The following is a 23,167-nucleotide window of genomic DNA, read 5'->3' as shown; positions in this document are numbered from 1 at the left end:
CTGAATTTCATTTCCATAGAAAATGATAGATAAGGAGCATTAGCGGTGCTGTCATGATGGATGTGGTGTGCTCCAGCTGCTGATGCTGCACAAGATAGGATTGTGAATGTAAGATAGCACTCCATGCATCACTGTGGAGAGGATAATTATTCAAAACCTTATCAAACCAGGGAAGGGCGATGATTTGGAAGCCAGAGGTTCACTTGAACATAGAAACAGATTTTAGTAACAGCTGCCTGCCAGAGTGGGGAACAGAACCAGATGAAGTGGACTTTCCTGAAAGCAGTGCTGGAAACACTGGACTGTACTGGGAAGGTTAACCTTTACTCATGTTTTAATGCATGGCGCTCTAAATTGAATCGTTAGTGAAAGACCTGCTATGTATTCCCCAGGATGAGGTTAAACATGTAACCAGCACAAACTGATGTTGTGTTATTCTGCATTTATCCAGGTACCCTTTCACTGTGTTGGCGGTGTATTTGGGATATTTGTCTCAGCGGCGTGATGAAAGGTGAAGCTGTTCTCATCCCTGTAAGGCCCTGTTCCTTGTAAAGATAATCTCTATGTTTGTTATTAGTTATGATTGGACTCTGATTTTAGGGCTGCAGTGATGATGACGCTGGCCCACACACCGCGAAGAGGCGGAGCCTCAGGTTGAGTAAAAGAAAACATGCTTCTATGGTCCAAAACAGCAAAGTTGTTCCTGTGATCACCATTAAAATCTTTACTGGGAAAAAGCTAACAGGAGTCCATCAAAGCACCTGATCCACAAACGCCGATGTGAAGAAAACTTTGTAGCTGCTCCGTCCACCACCGTTTGTTTTACACAGAGAAAGATCTACAGTTTACCTGAGGGGCTGTGAGGCTGGACACTGAATTATTATTAATATTAGTTAACGTGTACACCAAAGAACTGGGCTAACCTCAGAATGCTGATACGCTGGCTTTGCTTCCCTGCAGCTGCCACTAAAGGCTGTAAAGGCTTACAGCCACAAACTCACTCATTCACCTGCACACTTAAATATGCAGACACACACATGCACATGAATCTTTGTCATCCAGGACATAAAACACGGTCATTTTCTATTTGTCTCCTATTAATGTCAGAAAGCTTCTAAAAAAACAGAATATAGGGAGTTTTATTTTATTCCTTAGTTTAGTTCCATGTTTAGGTTCAACCTTATTTTGTTTGACATTACTGTGCTGAGATCATTTATTACTTGTTTTTATGTATTTAAGAAATATTTTTCTTTAACAATATCAATTTTAATGTCACATCTGAATTCGTCTTTTTTTGACAGATTCAGTTGGATGATTAAAACACTGCAGTTTATGAAATGGTAACCAATGAGCAGGACATTTACAAAGACCTGTGTTTTTTTCTCTGTTGAATATTTATTATGGCTTATTAATAAGACAAAATAATTTCCAATCCAATTAATTAATAAATTGCTAGAATACTCAGTTACTAAAATAATCAATAAATACATCCTTAATTATCTTAATTTCATAATTTTACACCACACATGTATACAGTTATGTCCATAAATATTTGGACAGAGAAAACTTTTTCTCTCATTTTGGTTCTGTACATAACCACAATGAATTTTTGTCATGCATTTTCACACCCCAAATTTACTTTTGTAGTCTTGCTGACTACTCACAGTGCATACATACGATCCATGATCAGATATCTGGCAGTGAGTCTCCAGTATGAAGAACTGGACAGCACCATGACCTGGGATGACGCATGCTTACTGGCTAAAGAAGCTAACAGCACTCCAAAATACAGCAGCTAGTCATCCAGACTGGATAACATGGAGCAGAAAAATCCTGGTCATGAAGGATCAACACTATTAAACTGCTACCTGCTTCTCAACAACATGAAAGCTCCTGTTAGGCATCGTAACAACCAAGCTGAGCAGGCACACGAGTCAGTACATGAGCACAGCTCAGAAGAGCACTGGAAATAGGCACCAGCTCCAGGTTGACAGAGAAGTTCACCAGGACTATAAGACCAGTCAGATCAACCAGACCACTGCCTGGACTGACAGCAGGAAAGCCCATACATGGATACTGGTGTGGGGCTTTTCCCGTTGTACAAGGCTATTAGTGCACGTATAACACTCATTAGGAACTCAGTGGGACTGTGGAAGACAACAATAGAGGCCAACTTGAAGTCTCCATAAAGTGCAGAATCTACCAGGTTGATGGACGGTCCCTGCTGCTGTTCTGCACAGGCCTCAATCCCACTGGACTGGAAGTAGTACATATGTAGAGTGGAGGGAATTAAGTCACCTGCTGTATATGGATAACATCGAGCTGTGCCCCAGGAGTGTGTGAGACATCGATTCATTTACCCATGCTACCAGGATCTTCAGCGAGTGATTTAACTGTCACTTATATGATGAAATAGGAACAACGTTGTGTTTGTATGCGCTCTCTGTTTACTCAAATGACTGTCAGAACTAATGTGGTTTTGTGGCTCAGTCTTGCCATTTCCAGCAGATCCAATGAGAAATGATTGAATGTCTGCAGAAGAGGTTAGACTGCAGTTATTAGACATTTGTGGTGACAGTAAGAGTATACTCAAAGCCATGGGCTTATTTTAACCTCCTAGGACCTGGCATCCACGTATGTGGACATCACATTTTGGGTTATTTAGACCAAAATACTCAATTTTGCTCTACAAGGGCCTGATATCCACTTACGAGGACATTATACTGCGACTGTTCTATCAAAATTTTAAACGAATATCCTCATATGTGGCTCTGATTTTTCATAAAAACAAAAATAAGTAAAAAAAAAAATCTGGTAATTCTTTGTTTTTACATTCATTGGGCCCCAATATGCCCAAATATCAAAGAGAAATTAAAAATGCATGTTGTGGAAGAGTTCGGGTCTTAGGAGGTTAAACCTTCTTCATTTGTAGTGCAGCTAAACAACTAGCCACATATCTGGCCTTCACCTGAACCTAAATAAACATGTATGTTTGACAAGTGTTTGCACAAGTGTGGGTTTATGTGTTTGTGCTACTGGCAAAAACCAAAATGTAATACATATTTCTCACGTTTACTGCTTTGTCTTTCACTCTCTCTGCTTGCTGACATCCCCCGTATTGCCTCTGCTCCATTTCTCTGTGTAGAGTTGTTAATAACATCCTTGCATCTGACAGCATGACACACACACACACACACACACACACACACACACACACACACACACACACACACACACACACACACGGTCACCACTACTGCCAGTTGCCATTTTACGCACCATAAACATTCGTCAGAGCTGGAGAATACACAAATGCGTTCGTGCAGAACACACATAATCACACAAACACAAGAGCACTGACATCGACAACACTGCAGCACACATGCACACAGAAATGCATATATGTAGTAATACTGTGACACAGTGTTGGACACATTATCACACTGTACTAATATACATGTTGCTTTAATATCACTTTTACAGAGAAGACACAAATACACACAAAAATTAAGAATATCCATTAATGGATATTACAGTTTTTTTCAGTCGCTAACAAGCGTTTGTCCAAACAGTTGTCACATTTGCAAAACTCTAAACACAATTAGCACAGCATCGGTCTGTCGTGGCCATACCATTCACACATTTCATGTCGTGTTCACCCAATATGCAGTCAGTGAACACATTTCCACAATGCTTACATTTTCTTAACAGACAAGCTATACCTCCCAACAAAATTATGGACTGTGTTTGTAGTATTTACGAATGTTAACACACAACATCCCACAATAGCAAAAACAATATTCCAAACCTTAGATACAGTATAAAAACCTCTGCTTCTGCAATGATATCAGTACAAAAACAATATCAATATCAAAAATATATCTCAGCTGATAATAAACAAACAATTGAATAATTGACACACAGCTGATTTATGTTGGGTAAATTGGGCCAACCACAGCTTATTCCAGTCTGGCTTAGACTCAGTGGGGTTTATAAGGCAAGACCTTGAGGAGTGATGTTTTTGGAAACAAAAAAAAGACAAACACTGTAATGTCTGGTCGAGGAAGAGTAAGAGCAAGGGGCCCAGGGAGAAGAGCAGGCCCAAGGAGAGGGCAAGGTAGAGGTGTAAGAATGCGTGGTGGTGGCATTCCAAGGGCTGCAAGAACAGTAGTCAGTGATGAAATTTGTGCCACTATCATTGACCATGTAATCAACCATGGTCTTTCACTAAGAGAGGCTGGTGAAAGAGTGCAGCCCAATTTGAGGCGGTCAACGGTTGCCTCCATTATACGCATCTTTCAACAAACCAACAGGTAAGTATTGCATTTCACATGGATTGTTTCTATTCTCACTTGACATGTCAATATGGTCATACAGTAATGCATATGTTGAATCTTTTGTCTTTCTAAAGAATGCAACGTCTTCCACCCTCTGGGGGAAGAGGAAAGCTCCTCAGTAATGATCAGGAGCTTGCCATTGTAGAAATGGTTGCTGCAAATAATGCAATAAAACTGCGTGACATCCAAACTAGAATTGTGGCGGACCATGAGATATTTGACAATATCGATAGAATCAGCCTCACAACCATTACGCGGACATTGTCCAAACACAGAGTGCGGATGAAGCAGCTCTACACTGTTCCCTTTGAGAGGAACAGTGAGAGGGTCAAGGAGCTACGACGACAATATGTCCAGGTATAGTGTATATTCAATCCAATGTCCAGTTCTATAAGCTTTGCACTTTGCAAGTAGGTAACCTACACAATACTAGGTTACAGTACAGTATGGTATACAGTAATAACATGACTTACATAAACTTTGTTTCAGACAGTTATGGAATTGGAGGCCAACCAGGCCCCTCATGAATTCATATACATCGATGAGGCAGGATTCAATCTGGCCAAAAGGCGTCGACGTGGACGGAATGTAATTGGAAAAAGGGCCACAGTTGATGTGCCAGGACAGAGAGGGGCAAACATTACCATGTGTGCAGCAATTGCAAATGCAGGATTACTCCTTCACAGATGTCAGGTTGGACCCTATAATACAGAGCGCTTGCTTGCCTTTCTCAATGATCTCCACCAGCGCCTGGTTCCAGAGCAGGGTCAGGAGGGTGAAAACATGAGGACCTTTGTAATTACCTGGGACAATGTGGTTTTCCATCACTCGCAAGCAATAACAACATGGTTTGAAGTCCACCCAAGACTGGTAAGTCTCTTCCTTCCACCCTATTCACCTTTCCTCAACCCCATAGAGGAGTTCTTTTCTGCATGGAGGTGGAAGGTTTATGACCATCAGCCACATGACCAGATGTCCCTCCTTGAAGCCATGGATGCTGGCTCCAGGGACATCACAGTTGACGATTGCCAAGGGTGGATCCGACATACCAGGCGGTTTTATCCCAGGTGCATCGACTTGGATAACATCAGATGCGATGTTGATGAAAACATGTGGCCTAACCCTGAAGATCGCAGAGATTAGATGCAAATTTTTTGCCTTTTTTTAGCCCCCCTCCCCCTCCCCCCCTTTTTATCTTGGCTTTTTGCTGTTGTTTTTTTGTTCAGAATGCTCTTGTGTGTTTCATGGATATTTTGTTCACTGTAAGCAATACTGTAAAACTTTCTCTGTCCTATCATACCGTGTTTCTACTGTACCTCCTGTAGTAAACAATAAAGAAACAAAAACCTGTTTGCTTTTTACTGGAATGCTTTTGAATGTGAACATTACTGTACATGTGGACATACAGTTACCAACCAAGACATTTCTGGTGTCAAAATGGTGGATTGCATGTTTCGCATGCAAATACCTGTAAAACTGAAACATAGAAGTCTATGCAGTTTTTGTAATGTCAATAATAGCCAGTATTTTGAAACCTGGTGTACTTTGATTGACTGCATGTACCTTGTGAAGTGAAAACAAGTGTTATTCTTTGGCAGACTGATTTCATTTTGAGTCAGATTTATAGTGTTTTTGTACAGTTAGTGTGTGCAGGGAAAGATGTGTTCTATTTTGAAATGAAGAGTTAGTATATATTTAACAAAATGTATTTTTGAGAAGAAAATTATCCATTTGGCCAATTGTGTTTTGTAGGTGTGAGTCTGTGTTAAGAGTTTAGAAAACGTATCTGAAGTATGGGTAGGCGCTTGTTAGCGATTGGAAAAAACTGTAATGGATATCCATTACAGTTTTTCTTGATTGCTTAAACACTATAACCAATCTTTTGAACTAAAATTTCAAAACCATAATGCTATTTTTCAAAAACCACACCCGTTTCCCTGAACTATAAACACTATTCCCCTGCTTTAACACATGAGTCAGATGTGGTGAACTGTTACTGCAAAACTCTACACACAAATCCCTACATTTTTCAGTGCTTACACCATGTGGCCATTTAGAAAGCACTTGCATTCAATAATGTTAACTTAAGTCAGCACAGCTTGAGCTCAATTAGCACACAATTAACCAAGTGGAAACACTACGAGTCAAAATTTATCACACATCAATCAGAAACTCATTCAGGTTTGAAACAATGGATTCAAAGAGATGCAAAGGAAGAGGTTGAGGAGGAAAAGGAGGTCTAGGACACCAAGGAGGAGGTGGAGGAACATAATTGGCCATTGGGCTATTGTAAATGTCCCTGGTCAGCGTGGAGGGAATGTCACTCTGTGCGCAGCCATCAGCCAACGAGGGGTACTCCACCGCCATGCCGTACTAGGACCCTATAACACTATGCTTCTCCTTGCTTTTCTTGATGGTCTAAGACAACATATGTTCCAGCTGGACTACAGTGAACCAGCACAGCCAGAGCAGCCTCACTATGCTGTTGTTTGGTGTAATGTCAGCTTCCATCACACTGCTCTGGTTCATGACTGGTTTACCAATAACCCAAGGTTTTCTAACATCTTTCTGCCTGCATACTCTCCCTTTCTAAACCCAATAGAGGAGTTATTTTCGGCGTGGCGGTAGAAAGTGTATGACAGAGAACCTTATGTCCGTGTTCACCCCTTCCGGGTCGTGGAAGAAGCCTGCCTATACATATCAGTAGATGCATGCCAGTGGTGGATCAGGCATGCAAGAGGATTTTACCCCCGCTGCCTGGCCAGGGCCAATATAGCCTGTGATGTGGATGAGATTCCCGGGCCTGACCCAGACCACAGACAGGATGCTGAGGTGGAATAATGTTTTTGATGTGTGTTGTACTGTATGGTACATGAATAAAAATGTGCCACTGTATGTACATTGGATCTTTTGTGTTCATGATGTGAAAAGGTTTTTGAGGGGAAGAACCACAAGCAACATAACTTGCCAGTTTTTGAAATATTGTTTTAAATTTATTGCACCAATGTGTAAGACTATGTTGTAGTGTGTGTGTTTTTGAGGCCTTGTGTGTGATGTCTGTGGGCAAAGTTTGTTTTTTCAGCAAGAGTGAATGGTTTTGAGTGTAGAGCTTAATTTTGACCTGAAAATACAGTGTTTGGGAAATTGGGTGAGACGTTATGGATTTGTGTTTACTGTTTTGAGAATACGAGTCATAGTTTCAAGAAAAGTGTTTAAGCAATCGAGAAAAACTGTAATATATCCACGGCAAGGTGGTTGGTGCCAGTCTTGGTAGCCGGGGATCTGTGCTGTCAGGGCCTCCACTCCTGGCCGCCGCCCGGCACACAATGCACCCGACCCCTACGGCGCCTCCTGCGGGTGGTGGGCCTGCGGGAGGATGGGCCCATGTCCCCTTTTCAGGTTGTGCCCGGCCGGGCCCCATGGACTAAGGCCCGACCACCAGACACTCGCCCTCGGGCATCCTCCCCGGGCCTGGCTCCAGGGCGGGGCCCCGGTAACCCTATCCTGGGCAGGGTAAACTGTTCCCTCGATGTTTTCCTCATAAGGGTCGTCTGAATCGCTCTTTGTCTGGTCCCTCACCCAGGACCAATTTGCTATGGGAGACCCTACCAGGGGGCAAAAGCCCCTGGGATCCCTGGGACACACAAACCCCTCCACCACGATAAGGTAGCGATTCACGGAGAGGTGGACTCTGTCTCAGTCTGGAGTTGCCCCTGGTGAGAGGCAGTGGGCTGGGTATTCTAATATCCCCTCGGCTTGCTGCCTGTACGTTGGGGTTCACCTATGGCCACGAGCTGTGGGTAGTGTCCGAAAGAACGAGATCGCGGATACAAGTGGCGGAAATGAACTTCCTCCGAAGGGTGGCTGGCCTCTCCCTTAGAGATAGGGTGAGAAGTTCAGCCATCCGGGAGGGGCTCAGAGTAGAGCCACTGCTCCTCCACATCGTAAGGAGCCAGCTGAGGTGGTTCGGGCATCTGACAAGGATGCCTCCTGGGCACCTCCTGGGTGAGGTGTTCTAGGCATGTCCCACCGGGAGGAGGCCCCGGGGCAGACCCAGGACACGCTGAAGAGATTATATCTCTCGGCTGGCCGGATAAGCTAGAGGAGGTGGCTGGGGAGAGGGAGGTCTGGGCTTCTCTGCTTAGGCTGCTGCCCCCACGACCCGGCCCCGGATAAAGTGGGAGAAGATGGATGGATGGATGGATGGATGGATGGATGGATGGATGGATGGATGGATGGATGGATGGATGGATTCCTATTATCAACAACATAATCTCAAAAAATTATATATATTTCACAACATTCAGTGTGTTGTGTACACTTAAAAAATAGTATGTAACAAAACAACAACAACAAAGAAAGAACCTGATATGTTAGTTGTAAGTTAAAAAGCATTAAGAGGTCATCAACTGCAGGGTCGTTGTTCCAGATGACAGCACACAAAGGAGAGGGCAATGGCTGAGGTTTTCCTGTGTTCATCAGTGGAATTAATGGATTACTGATTAGTATTATGATCTGGCACAGGATATTTCCCCTGCGCTCTGTTAGGTATTGTTCAGGTAGAGAGGGAGGCAAGCGAATGAGTACTGATTTGACAACATTAGTCTGCAGTACTACGACCCTGCAGCCACACCAGTGGGTGGATGGGAGTCATCTATCTCATATCAAAAGCTCTGAGAGTTTAAGGAAGGTAGAAAAGCACTACAAACCTCCATGTAGAGCAGACACGCAAAGAAAGACATGCAGACTTTTGCATGCGCCATCCAGATGAAATGAAAAACATGATGCGCCAACACAAGTCAAATAAACTACTTTTCCATGGATAGAAATATGAACTTCATTGGTTAAGAACTTTATTTGTTGGTAAAATAAATTATTGTTTGAAAACAGACACAAAAATAAATAAATCCCTGACTCTTCTTGCCCAGAGGACTAGGACAACCATATGGGCCAACATGGCTAACAGAGACAGAATAAAACATGGACGTAGCTACTGTGATGTCGCCCTTTGGTTTATGATGTACCATTTTGGAGCATTTTTGACATAGCCATCTTGGCTGCACACACACACACACACACACACACACACGCACACACACACACACACACACACACACACACACACACACACACACACACACACACACACACACACACACACTTTATCTCATGTCCCCTCTCTTTCTCCTCTCAACTCTCGGGCACTTTGCAGCACTCTGATAACCCCCAGCTCTACTTCCCCCACTGTGTCTCTCTCACTTTCATCTGTCAGAAACACCAAGGTTGACTGGGGGTGAGGCAGGGGGGGGGGGGGGGGGGGGAGATGAGTAACTGGAAGAAGATGATCGGGATGGGGAAGGAAGAAGTCAAAACGTGGATGAGGGCTGATAGCAAATCAGCCTTCTGCATATAACAGGCCAGGGCTCCAATGAAACTGTACTCTTATTAGATTGAGAGGAATTAGAATTAAAGTGATGGACACAGAAAAATAATAAATACATTATATGAAGAAGGACAGAGAGAAAGGAAGCAAATATTAAAACATTTGCTTTGTTTCAGCATGAAATATTCTGACTGTGATCAAACATTTCTCGCCCTTTGAAGACATGAAGACATCTAAATGACCTTCACCTCTTTTCTCCACACAGAGACATAACGTGTGGAGAGCCAAAACTTTGTTCCAACTCCTTGTGTTTATGAATTCGATGGTGTGTATGAATGATCTGGGGCTCAGGAGGTAGAGCAGATCAGAAGGTTGGTGTTTCGATCTCTGGCTGCTCAGGTCTGCAGGCCAAATACCCTTGGGAAAGACACTAACCCCAAATTGCTCTCTACTGCATCTATCGGAGTGTGAATGTTAAACACAAAACACTTCAGTAGAGGGAAAAAAGTGTTTGAATGAGGCATTTTGGGTCCTCAGGTAGAGAAGCAAAGCCTTGCATAACAACCAATCCATTTACTATTTTGTATGAAACTGCCTCATCCTGAACATGAAATAAACAAAACAAGGCAACATATGCTGAGTCCCTCAATGTCTGACACTTTGGAAAAACAAAGTTTTCACCTTTTCCATCTCTACTCCAGCTCACTGTCTCTCTAGTAGTGGCATCAGTCTCCGTGGCTCACCCTAAGCCTCATGGTTGTCTCTCTTCCTTCTATATCCCATCCACCCCCTCTCCCCTCCTGTCCCTGCCATCATCTAATGCCAACCTCTTTTCACCAGCTAATACCACTTCACCCTTTTTTACCCTCCTCCTCTTCCCTCCCCAGGGACTCACATTCAATTGTGCTATCTACCCACAGCAGGTCTGTCAAAACCCCCACCACTGAGCGAGTCAAATCAGTCTGGAGTGTGGAATCGGGAGGTTGAGGCTGAGCACAGCGAGAAAGAAAGACGGCGATGGATAGAAAAAGCCAGATGGAAAGAAAGCAAAGGTGGATGGAAAGGGCAAAATGTTACGGAGTAGAAAGCAAGAAGAAGAAATGCAGGGAAAAGAGGGAGAAGTAGCAAATGATTATTCATTCAAGTCAGCTCGGTTCCTTCTCTCCACATTTATCCCTCCTCTCCTCCTTTCCCATGGCTCTCTCTCTGGCCTGGTTTGGATGAATATAAGCTGTCTATTGTATGCCTCTCTCTCTCTCTGAACCACCAAATCAGTTCCTCTCAGTCCATCATTTACAACATGTGGCCTGCTTTCAACAGTGGCAGCAGCAAACATCAAAAGGCATGAACGCTGTTACTTGTACTAAGAGTCACTGATGTACAACAGCACTGTTCATGCACTGCTCCCACTCCACTGTGACGAACTACACTTGTCTCCAGGAAAAACGTAACTGATCTGAAGAAGGATGAGGAGTTGATCACATTTCTAAAAGAGCATTATTCCCATTAAATTCTCCTGGTCCTGGGTCTCTGATCAAGTGCTTGGTGTTAAAGCATTGTTATAAATATTATTGTATTATGTTTAAGAAATGGGTTCCTGATTTATTTCTGGGTTTATAAGTGACTTGGTTCTAGTTCTACACTGTAAGAAATGTACATAAAAATTACAGTTAATAACTGTAAAATGGCAACGGTAAATTACCATTAAATCAAAAAGAGTAATTGATTGTAATATGGACATTACATTTCTGTAAATTGAAAAACTGTGATTTGATTTGATTTTTACACTGCTAATATGTTGAAAATATATTAATGTACTGTAATATGGCACATTGTCTTTGAAAACAACAGGAAAAATCTGTAACATTATTTACAATTAATCACCCAACAATTTACATAATAACGCTATATGAATGACAATCTTTCCTGCTTCCTTCATTTGAATTTACGATTTACAACTGTATATTAATTACCTAAAACATACCGTACTTTTAATTTTAACAAAATGTCAAAACATTGTTAGAATTATTGTGAAAATTACGGTGAAATGTTTTTAATATTAACAAGCTCAGGCTGTTTGATAAAACAGTATATGTTAACAGTACATACAAACAATTACTAATAATAAAAAAATATGTATATTTCTTTAAGTTCTAGAGTCTCACCAAGTATAACACAGCTATTTACAATGAAAAAAAAAATTTGTGGTATAGGGAGGTTTAAGTCATGGATTTACCACTGTTCAGTCCGTGTTCAATCTGTTTGAGTGTGATACCACCTGCTGAAATTAAAATTAATTGATCAAAATGAAATACAAAAAAAAAAAATGAAATAATGTTAATGAATTGGTGTAGTTTGCAAGGCCAAGAGCAGTCAAAGAATGTATTATAAAAGCTGTAACAATCAGTTTCCTTAAAGTCCATGCACGTTTGGGAGACAATGCATCACGTGTCTAAACCGTCACCTAAATATATATATATCTATATATATATATATAGATATATATATACATATATATATATATATATATATATATCTATATATATATATATATATATATAGATATAGATATATCTATATATATATATATATAAACTTAGACGAGGAGGCTACTATGTTGTCAGAAATAGCTGTCTGACTTTGAGGTACTGCAACAGCAGAGGGCACCAATACTCCTTGGAAGCGTGTAGTGCGCCAAACCAACGAAGAAGAAGATAGCGCCACTTCTAACGGTCCAGACAGACTCCTACTCAGCAAAGGAGCCCAGCAGCACCCTGCACTGAACCAACAACCTTCTCTTTCAATGTAAGTATATCATTAGACTTGAAACGTATATCAGCTGTAACCATAGTTCGCTTAGTTTTCTTGCTGCATTGAAAGCGTTCCTCTGTCGCAGGCTTCGCCTTCAGTCCTGTTTAGTTTTCTGGAAAGTTCATGCTAATGCAGCAGGTTGAAGATTTTAGCTAGCTTTACTGTGAAACAAACGCCCGTTTAATTTACCAAAAGCAGCTAAAGACAATGTTCCTTTTTGATTTCTGTGCCAAGTCAGTGAAGTCACTGAGGGGTTATGTATTTCATTGCGACCTGCTTCTGCCATCCTGACCATTGTAGAGGAAATTTAAAAAAATATATGAGTTGGGTCAGTCATATACTCTGAATAAGCTCACTACACTTCTTAAAACTAAAACAACATTATCTGATGAGGGTATTTCCAAGCTTTGTGAGGCAGTCAAGGGATCCAGATATGTGTAACAGGTGAGGAATCAGCTGAGTCTTCATCAGATGTACTGTGTGACATTAGTGATGGTCAGATATTCAAAAGTAGTACTTCTTTTTTTTTTTTTTTTTTACCAAAATCCATTATGTTTCAAACTACTGCTATACCAAGATGCCTTTGAAGTTGTTAATCCTGTAGGTAATGGAAATAAATAGATAAAACTGTAGTTAAAGGAACCTTGTTTTGCATAATGGAGATAATTTGGGCTCACATTGCACTGGTGGCTTCTGCTTTAGTCGTACACAACATTTCTGTAGATACTGTTTAATGACGCAATCTGTTTTTCAGGGTGGTGATCCAAATCAGTGTGGAGCAGAATGCACCATAGAGATGTACAACTCTCCTGTTCAACACCTCAAGACTGAAGGTACACCAGATATAGAAGGAGTAAAGTTTGAGTCAGTTTTCAACTGTTTAAAATATTTTCACATCTGTCAGCCAGGTTTGCCATTTTGATTAGGACACAAGATTTTTATGGCATTTTGTCATATGATTTTGTGCTGTTTCTTAAATTTTTTCTGAAAAAAAGAATGGTTCACCTACTCCATTCTGAATTGGAGCATTAAACAGTTTAAATACTCTGATACCTCTTCAAAGCCGTGTGAGATCAGTCCTCAAACAAACTCTCAGCACAGTTAATACAAAACTGGAACTTTTTAAGGCTGTTGCCTCTCATAATTGATGATGTGGTGGAATGGAAGATGGAGCAGATAATTTTTACCCCACTGCATCCAGACTGCAAATGCATCGCGCATGTGCGAAGCCACTGCTGGCATGTGATGCGCAGCAGCAGAAGAAAAGGACCTGTGAGGCTCAGTAACAGAGATTTTATTAGACAACTACAGACATTTTGCGCTGAAAAATATAATTTTTCCCAATGTATCATGATAACTTCATTTCAGTTTGTTTCTTTTCATCAACAAATAAAGGAGGTTACATATAAGCTACTTTTTTTATTGCTCAAAACTTGTCTGAACACAGGCTGCACTTGTTGGTCCACTGTGATGTATGTGGCTGAAGAAAACAAATTGCTGTTATTTTTAGGTTGTACAGTCCTGATCAAAAGTTTAAGACCATTTGAAAAATGGCAAAAAATCATATTTTGCATGCTTGGATCTTAACAAGGTTCCAAGTAGAGCTTCAACATGCAACAAGAAGAAATATGAGTAAGGCAAAACATTTTTTGAGCATGTAATTTATTAAAAACAACGCTTAAACTGAAACAGGCTGTTTTACAGCTGATCAAAAGTTTAGGACCACACCTCCAAAAAACATGGGTAAACCCCAAAAACAGAAAGTTCCAAACTTGAACTCAGTAATTAATTGGTCCGCTGTTCTTGTTGATCACTTCATGCAAGCGTTTCCATGAGGTGAGTGGGAACATTTCTCCAAGTGGTGAAGAGGGCCACACGAAGGGTGTCTACTGTCTGGAACTGTTGTCCATTCTTAGTTGGATTTAGATCAGGGAAAGACACAGGATGGTCCAAAAGAGTGATGTTATTCTCCTGGAAGAAGTCCTTTGTCCTGTGGGCACTGGGTACTGTAGCGTTGTCCTGTTGAAAAACCCAGTCGTTACCACACAGATGAGGGCCCTCAGTCATCAGGGATGCTCTCTGCAACATCTGGACATAGCCAGCAGCCTTTTGACACCCCTGCACTTCCTGAAGCTTCATTGTTCCACTGAAGGAAAAAGCATCTCCCCAATCATTGTGGCACCCCCTCGTCTGTAGGGCGAAGAAAACATCTCAGGTGGGATCTGCTTGTCATGCCAGTAAGGTTGGAAACCATCAGGACCATCATGGTTGTATTTTTTTTTACAGGAGAAAAAAAAATGTTATATTTTTTTCTCATCAGAGAATTTGTTTTTAAAATAAATCCATTTGGTATCCTTGTTGGTCTTCAGACAACAATTCTGACGGCTAAAGAACCAAATGGGACAGACAAAAAAAAAAAAAAAAAAAAAGAGAATTTGTTTTTGAAGTCCTTCAGTCTCAGATGCCATTTGATGGTTATGGGGGTGCAGTCGGCACCACTAATGGCCTTAATTCGGGTTGAGGATTATTTAGGTCTTCCACTTCACGTTTTTGTTCCATAACCCCCAGGATTATTTAAGAAATGACCGTCTTAACTGCATCCCACCTCAGCAGCGATGGCGCGCTGTGAGAGACCCTACTTTTGCAGTTCAACAAGCCGACCATGTTCAAAAAGGAAAGTTTTTTTGCTTTTGCCATCAGAACATCCTGACAGTCTGACTACCTGACAGAAAATGACAATTTATCCACAGTTTTGCACAGATTTGGCCTTTTAAAGGCATGTGGTCCTAAACATTTGATCAGCTGTAAAACAGCCTGTCCCAGTTTAAGTTTGTTAAATGTAAGTTAAATGTTTTGTCTCACTGCCATTTCTGCTTGTTGCATGTTGTTGGAACCTTGTTAAGATCCAACCATGCAAAAGATGATTTTTTGCCATTTTTCAAGTGGTCTTAAACTTTTGATTGGGACTGTATTTAATAATCGATTAGTTTCTTCTGAATGGATTAAGAATGCTTTTTTTTCCACATTGCAATGCATCACAATTGTAAATCATTATACGATTAATTGTGTCAGCTCTATTAGATGTAAGATTGTATATTTGCTTTTGAAATGGGCAGTTTGCTTTATTGTGCTTTGTATTTGCTTTCAGACTGCAAGGAAAGAACGCTAATCTACACCGAGCATCTGAAGAACAACAAGCAAGTCCTCCAGCACATTGAATCCAAGACCTGTTCCAGTTCCTCAGACACCATCAGAGACTGTTTTGAAAGCCCTCTACTATCAGGTCTGGATAAAAAGAAACTTTGGCAACCACTGCAAGTATCAAGTGTTTTAAATTTTGTTTGACTGTTTTTTATGTACTTATTTGTTTTTGGTTGTATTAAGTTTGATATTAATTAGATCAGTGCCTTTTTAGTCATTAATTTGATTATTAAGTATTAATTGTTTAGGGCAGCACGGTCGTTAGCACTGTTGCTGCACAGCAAGAAGGTCCTGAGTTCAATTCCACCATCAGGCCGGGGTCTTTCTGTGTGGAGTTTGCATGTTCTCTCTGTGTTTGCGTGGGTTCCCTCCGGGTACTCCAGCTTCCTCCCACCGTCCAAAGACATGCAGTTTGTGGGGATGGGTTAATTGATTAATCCAAATTGCCCATAGGTGTAAATGTGAGTGCGAATTGTTGTCTGTCCCTGTGTGTGTTAGCCCTGTGACAGACTGGCGACTTGTCCAGGGTGTACCCCGCCTCTCGCCCTATGAAGGCTGGGATAGGCTCCAGCGCCGCGACCCTGAAAAAGGATAAGTGGAAGCGAATGGATGGATGGATGGATGTTAACTGTTTAATTTAATCATTGTCTCTACTGGTTTTTATTAATGTTTCTAGCAAATTATGACAAAAAGTCAAAGAATGTAAGTTTCATGCCAGTTAGCCCTATTATGTTTATTACCTCATTTGCTGGATCTTAATTTTTTTAGACGACATTCTGGCTGCAACAGCTGCCAATAATTTCGTGTAAATATGAACTTTTGAATAAAAAGGCATGTTTTGTATTATACAGCTCTTCTGTGCTTTGTCAATAGGAGACGGTAAACAAGCTTATTAAAATGTATTTTAACTGGTTTACTTTATATTAGTTTTTTATTTCAATGTAATAATTGTACAAAAACCAAAGTTCACTGTGAATTTTACATTTATCAACAAGTATACCTTTATGTATTCTGCATTATCACTATATTTTCCACGGTGAAATTCTGGCAACCACAGCTGCCAGTATTTTACTGTAATATTCAACTTTTTAATATTTATTTTATACAGTTTCACTGTATTTTACAATGCAAAACTGTAATCAGGTTAATAATAATGCATTGGATTTATATAGCGCTTTTCAAGGCACCCAAAGCGCTTTACAATGACATTATTCATTCACACTCACATTCACACACTGGTGGAGGCAGCTACAGTTGTAGCCACAGCTGCCCTGGGGCAGACTGACAGAAGCGAGGGTGCCATATCGCGCCATCGGCCCCTCTGGCCAACACCAGTAGGTGGTAGGGTAAAGTGTCTTGCCCAAGGACACAACGACCAGGACAGAGAGGCCGGGGATCGAACCGGCGACCTTCCGGTTACAGGTGCCCTTCCCAACCCCTGAGCCACGGCAATGGAGTGTTTGCTGCTTTTACATGAGTTACCATGAACAGGTTTATGATTCTTTATTGTGAATTTTACATTTATCAACAAAGTATACCGTTATATATTCTACATTATTACTATATTTTCTACGGTGAAACTCTGGCAACCACAGCTGCCAGTAATTCACCGTAAATTCTACAATATTTTTTTTACAGTGTACTCTTTACTGTAGTGTGGTGCAGTATTTCCCACTGCTTACTAGCTTAGCTATTTGTTCTTCTAGTTCTTAGTTCTTTGTTTTGTTCCCTTTCCTTGGTGTCGTCTGTGTGCCCACCCTACCGTCCCCTGTATGTAGTTGGTCCTGTATCCATGTTTATCTTCTGTGTTCCCAGTCGTGGCCTGTCTTTGTAGTTTATCTTGTTTCCCCTCACTCATGTTTCCATGTTGTCCCTTTGGTCTATGTCAAGTTTGTGTGTCTCAGTTTCCTGTTTTATTGTGATAACCCTTGTTCTGTGTGTGTTTTTTGAAACTTCAAGACGGTTTGTTGTCATTTCACATGGTATTTACAGAAATACACAGACTGAAAGAAAATGTTGTTTCTCATTAGCTTCTATATTGCAATAACATCTGTAAAAAATAAAATATAGTATAAGGCATAAACAATCACACTCATTGAGCTAGTTGTTTTTTGTTCACTTTTGCTTCCTGTGTCTCGTCAATTAGATCCTGTTCAGCTGTTCCCCAGACGTGTCCTCTCTGCTGTGATTCCTGTTCGTTGTCACATCATCGTGTAATCCTCTGTAGTGCTGTGCATCCCTTGCTATAAGAATAACATGAAACATGCATTTACGTAACAGCTGCATGTTTTGGAGCTGAATTATCTGAATTTCAAGAGCAGGACCACACCTCCAAACACGCCCCTTCCAGTTCTTATCTCTATATGACCACCTGTTCATTCGGGAAGGTCTTTAACAGAGCTTATCTTACAAGAGTAACATAATCTTACTCACCCTTCCATTTGTTTGCAATTGCGCTCTTATCCATCAGCACACCAGACAAAGAACCATACAGCTCTGCTTCATCGGACTCCCTTAAGGTAATCTAAGAAACGGCGCTTTCCGGGAAACTTTCTAGCACTTTTCTCACCAGCTGACATTCAGGTGGGGCAAGTTCAGTTCTGAGTACCTGCCTCCTACCACCATTTAATGCGCAGCTGGAAAGCAGTCGCTAGTTCAATGCTCTGCTGCTCCTCCATTGCCATTTATCTCTGCTAGGCACAGGATGCTAGCTTTGATGTTTTCTATCCCTCCTTCACAAACTGCAGAAGCAAAGTTTGGCACTGGGATGCCAGATTCTTTCTCTGTCCATCATTTACAAAATTCAGCAAGCTTCCTACCACCGGGTTGCCACTTTCTCTGCATCTGTAATCGCAAAAAACTGCAGTGAACCCTTCTGCCTCCAGGATGCCAGTTCTCTGCCATCAATATCGTTTGCAAAAAAAAAAAAAAAGGCACCAGAGTGCCAGGTTCTCTTTCTCTATTCCTCTTTTGCAAATGGCGCAGCAAGCTTTTTGGCACTGGGATGCCAGGTTCTCTTCCCTCATTCCAAATGCAGCAGCAAGGTTTTCTACCAACAAGTTGCCAGTTGCCCTTCCCTCTATCACAAATGTAGCAGCAAACTTTCCGCTCTGGGATGCCAGTTTCCTTGCATCCATCCATCATCACAAAATATAACAGTGTGCATTCCTGGCACCGTGTTGCCAGTCTTTTTCTCCATACTGGTCATTTGCAAACATAGCAGTAAACATTCTTTACACCAGGATGCCAGGTTCTCTGTCCTCTATCGCTCCTTTTAAGACATTTGAACTCTGCCATGTGCATAATTCCTCAAGGTGTCCCTTTGCTTCTCATGTGCTTTCACAATTAGCCCATGGCCTCCTTATTGAGGCCATGGGCTAATTATCTTCGCTAGCCTGCCTACCAGTTATATTACTGCAGAAGTCTCCTCCAAGGCCTTACCCAAACCACAGCTCAATTCATGTTTAAGCCATTTGCCTTTATCTACTAAAAAACGCCGTCAAACCTAAAATGAGGATTTGGCCCAGCTATTGAATCATGCAGTAAAATGAGGAGTAGGGTAATGAACCCTTGACTGACTGAGAAATGGTAAATGGGCTGGTTCTTATATAGGGCTTTGGAGCGTGATGTCACTGGAGGTGGGCCACGCCCCTTCCGCCATGACACTTGGCCAGACAAAGCATACAGCTTCAGCTATGGTTCGTACGTGTTGTGTTATCAGTTGCAACGTTTGATCTCACGATCGTGAAGGCAACAAACTGGATAACGGGCTCTCTTTTCATCGTTTTCCATCCTGGAGGCAACGTGAGGGATCCCATGTATCCGATATTACTAAACAAAGACGTCAGGCTTGCATTGCAGCGGTGAGACGAGCGGATCGAGTTCTGTGCAATCCCCAGCTTTTTGTTGGTTTGGTCTCCGCATCTTCTTTCCGGTGAGTTCTAAATTAATTCATATCACTATTAAAATGCTTTTAGTGTTATTTTCAATGTGCTGAGGTCATAGATAATGAGATAAAACATGCTGATGTGTGACGCTGCAGAACCACGTCATGTCATCATGTCGACTGAGTAGCTTATGATTTAGCATTATTGCAGGCAAACCAGCATATGAAATGGATGTAACAAATCCAGACTGGGCACCAACACTGCTCATGGGCCTCTAAAAACATACTAAATTGCTCTCATTGTACACTAATCCGCACATTACTTCCAGATGAATCACACACCTGTCATGTGCACTAATTTTATCTTACAGGCTTTTATTATGCAGCTGCAGAGTCTGAAGGTGTGCCCCGTGCAGAAGTAATCGATGAAGATCTGACAGAAGACCAACAACAAAATCACCATGTCATGGAGGCAGTGGACAGCAGTTGTGTTGGACAAGTGGAGGTTGAGGTACCAGCTGCAAATGTGGACAGTGGTGATCGGACAGACAGCATCACGGAAGCTAAAGGGCAGACGAAGCATTGTGTGTGCAATGAACAGGGCAGAGCAGAAATAAACACAACACTGCTTGATAAGATTGTTAAGGTTTGCTGTGTTTTGGTGAATATGTGCCCCAGTGTGGTTGTCAAACCAGCGCCAAATGAAACTTGCTCTTGTTGAGTATTCATAAAGCTGTTGTGTTGCATGTGTAGTTCATTGTAAATAATTGTACTTTGTGTGAAGTAGTTTCAATAAAACAGAAAAGAATAGTATACATGTTTTTTTTTTTTATTCTTGATCTTATCACATGTACTTAGCAAGTACATAAAAATGAAATGCAAACTATTTACATGGCAACACACAGCTGGCATCAATCTTGAACCACAAAATGAAACATTACAGGCTATTTAGAGCAGCACATTGTTTGGAGAAGTATTTCCCAACAAGTTCAGGAAGACACATTTTAAGAAAGAAGTCTTGCGCTTGCTTTAAACGTGGTTCCCAGAAATCCACATCAGGGAAGATGCGTATGACAGAAGGCCTCTCTGTGTCCACACAACGAGGTCACAGTGCAGTTTCATTCAGTCGTTGTGAGTGCAGTACCTGAAACACACAAACACCACTTTTAATAAAAGGTCTGTAATGAACCAAGGCTAATATAGATGGGTTGGCTGTACGTGCAAATCAAAAACTGTAACAAGGAAGTTGTTTAGAAAGTTATGAAGTTCAAACCGACTTACCTTTCAATTTTTTCAAAGTACCGTCTCTTGGTGTCTGGGTGCAATCGGTCGCGATACAGCCCTTTGTCTGTGGAGTCAGCGCATACACAGCAAACCAGTTTAAGAATTATGCTTATTATTATTAATGAGAACCTTCAGACTCTGCAGCTGCATAATAAAAGCCTGTAAGATAAAATGACAGGTGTGTGATTCATCTGGAAGTAATGTGCGGATTAGTGTACAATGAGAGCAATTTAGTATGTTTTTAGAGGCCCATGAGCAGTGTTGGTGCCCAGTCTGGATTTGTTACATCCATTTCATATGCTGGTTTGCCTGCAATAATGCTAAATCATAAGCTACTCAGTCGACATGATGACATGACGTGGTTCTGCAGCGTCACACATTAGCATGTTTTATCTCATTATCTATGACCTCAGCACATTGAAAATAACACTAAAAGCATTTTAATAGTGATATGAATTAATTTAGAACTCACCGGAAAGAAGATGCGGAGACCAAACCAACAAAAAGCTGGGGATTGCACAGAACTCGATCCGCTCGTCTCACCGCTGCAATGCAAGCCTGACGTCTTTGTTTAGTAATATCGGATACATGGGATCCCTCACGTTGCCTCCAGGATGGAAAACGATGAAAAGAGAGCCCGTTATCCAGCTTCTTGCCTTCACGATCGTGAGATCAAACGTTGCAACTGATAACACAACACGTACGAACCATAGCTGAAGCTGTATGCTTTGTCTGGCCAAGTGTCATGGCGGAAAGGAAGGCGTGGCCCACCTCCAGTGACGTCAACTCCAAAGCCCTATAAAGGGAGCACATCAATGTTTTTTGATTGGCTCCGCCTAGTAAATTAATTATTAAGACAAGGTGGGTAGGACTTCAGCGACGTGACAATATAGTTTCTGAACTCTTCAAATTTTTTTTGTCATGTACACAGTTCAACATGCAGTGAAATGCTTGTCTCCGAGCTGCGGACAGGCTGCAGATGTAGCTGCGCCATTCCAGGGCTTGGTTTTAGCACGGGGGGTCTAGCCAGGACCCTGAATGGATAGCAGGTGGGAATCAAACTTGCGACTCCGACTCCAAAGGTGTGTGGTCTTACCGCTACACTTCCCAGCTACTAAATGAAGCTGCAATAGCCAGAAATCGAACCCAGGTCAACTGCTTGGAAGGCAGCTATGCTCACCACTATTTGTTTTGTTTTGTTTCCTGTTGGGCTCCTCCAGCATAGAACAAGCAGTGCTTGAGGGAGTGTGGCCTGCAGTGTAGAAGTACTTTGAGTACTTTAATTGCTCAGTAAGAGTAGAAAAGCAAATATGAATACAGGTGTGTTCATTTAAAAATATTATAATGTGTGACAGACAGAAAATGTAGTAACACGCATCATTAGAAAATGATGTGTGTTACTACTTAATGGATTTGTAGGTTTCTGGCACCATTGTGGAGGCATACAGTGAAGCTGAGCTGGGTTAGAAGAATTACAAAAAGATCCAGTGACAGTTCATGCATGGCTCACAGCCTGGCTGCTGTGAGCCATGCATGGCTAGATGAAGATGGCAGAGAGGGAGTCAGTCAAATTCTTTTACCCCTGCCTTTGGTTCCCGAAGACAACACTGTAGTGTGAAATCCAAATTGTTTTATCATTTCAGCAGAGAGATGTTTCATCTCTCTTAATTGAGACACAGCAGTCTGCGCCTGCATGCACAAACGAAATTCATAAAGCCAGAGGGAAGTTATAAAATAAAGTAAACAGGAAGTTTCAGAACTTAAAAATGAGTGATGATTCCCTCCAAAGAAAAATTTGTTCTGTGGTGATGCATCCTATTATTTTGATCAAAGGTACAGTAGCTGGTAGGCATGTTCAGGCTGTGTGCAAGTCAGAGGCATCTGAAGATTTATGACTGTGCAATGTTCACAATTAAAGTCTTCAGTGTGCTGTGTGGCATTGACTGTTTATGTGCGTTAGACTGGAGACACTGCACGTATTGGCCTGGACATTTGCAGTGTGAAACTTAAATTGTCAGCCCTCTCTGATGTTCCTGAATGCCCACTAGAACATTGTATTTTCTTTAACAGGTGTTGTGGTCACACCTGAAACCAGACACACTGTGCTACTGTACTGATAAAACAACGGCATGAGAAGAAGTAAAAAACAGAGAAGAGACTGATTTGGGGCGGCTGAGGCACAGGTGGTAAAGCAGGCAATCTACCAAAAGGAGGGCTGTCCCTGACTCCTCATGTCGAGACATCTTTGGGCAGGACGTGCGTGTG

General features: G+C 41.6%; 1 protein-coding gene across 1 annotated transcript in view; it reads right to left on the bottom strand.

Annotated features, from left to right (window-relative positions):
• rbfox3a (RNA binding fox-1 homolog 3a) overlaps positions 1-23,167 on the bottom strand; it is a 482,298-nt gene that overhangs the window by 453,008 nt on the left and 6,123 nt on the right. The window lies entirely within an intron of this gene.

Source organism: Pelmatolapia mariae, linkage group LG8 (genome assembly GCF_036321145.2).
Source record: "Pelmatolapia mariae isolate MD_Pm_ZW linkage group LG8, Pm_UMD_F_2, whole genome shotgun sequence".
In the NCBI taxonomy this organism is placed as follows: Eukaryota; Metazoa; Chordata; class Actinopteri; order Cichliformes; family Cichlidae; genus Pelmatolapia; species Pelmatolapia mariae.
The sequence above is the reverse complement of the archived record's forward strand: the minus strand, read 5'-3'. Positions and strand labels throughout refer to the sequence as shown.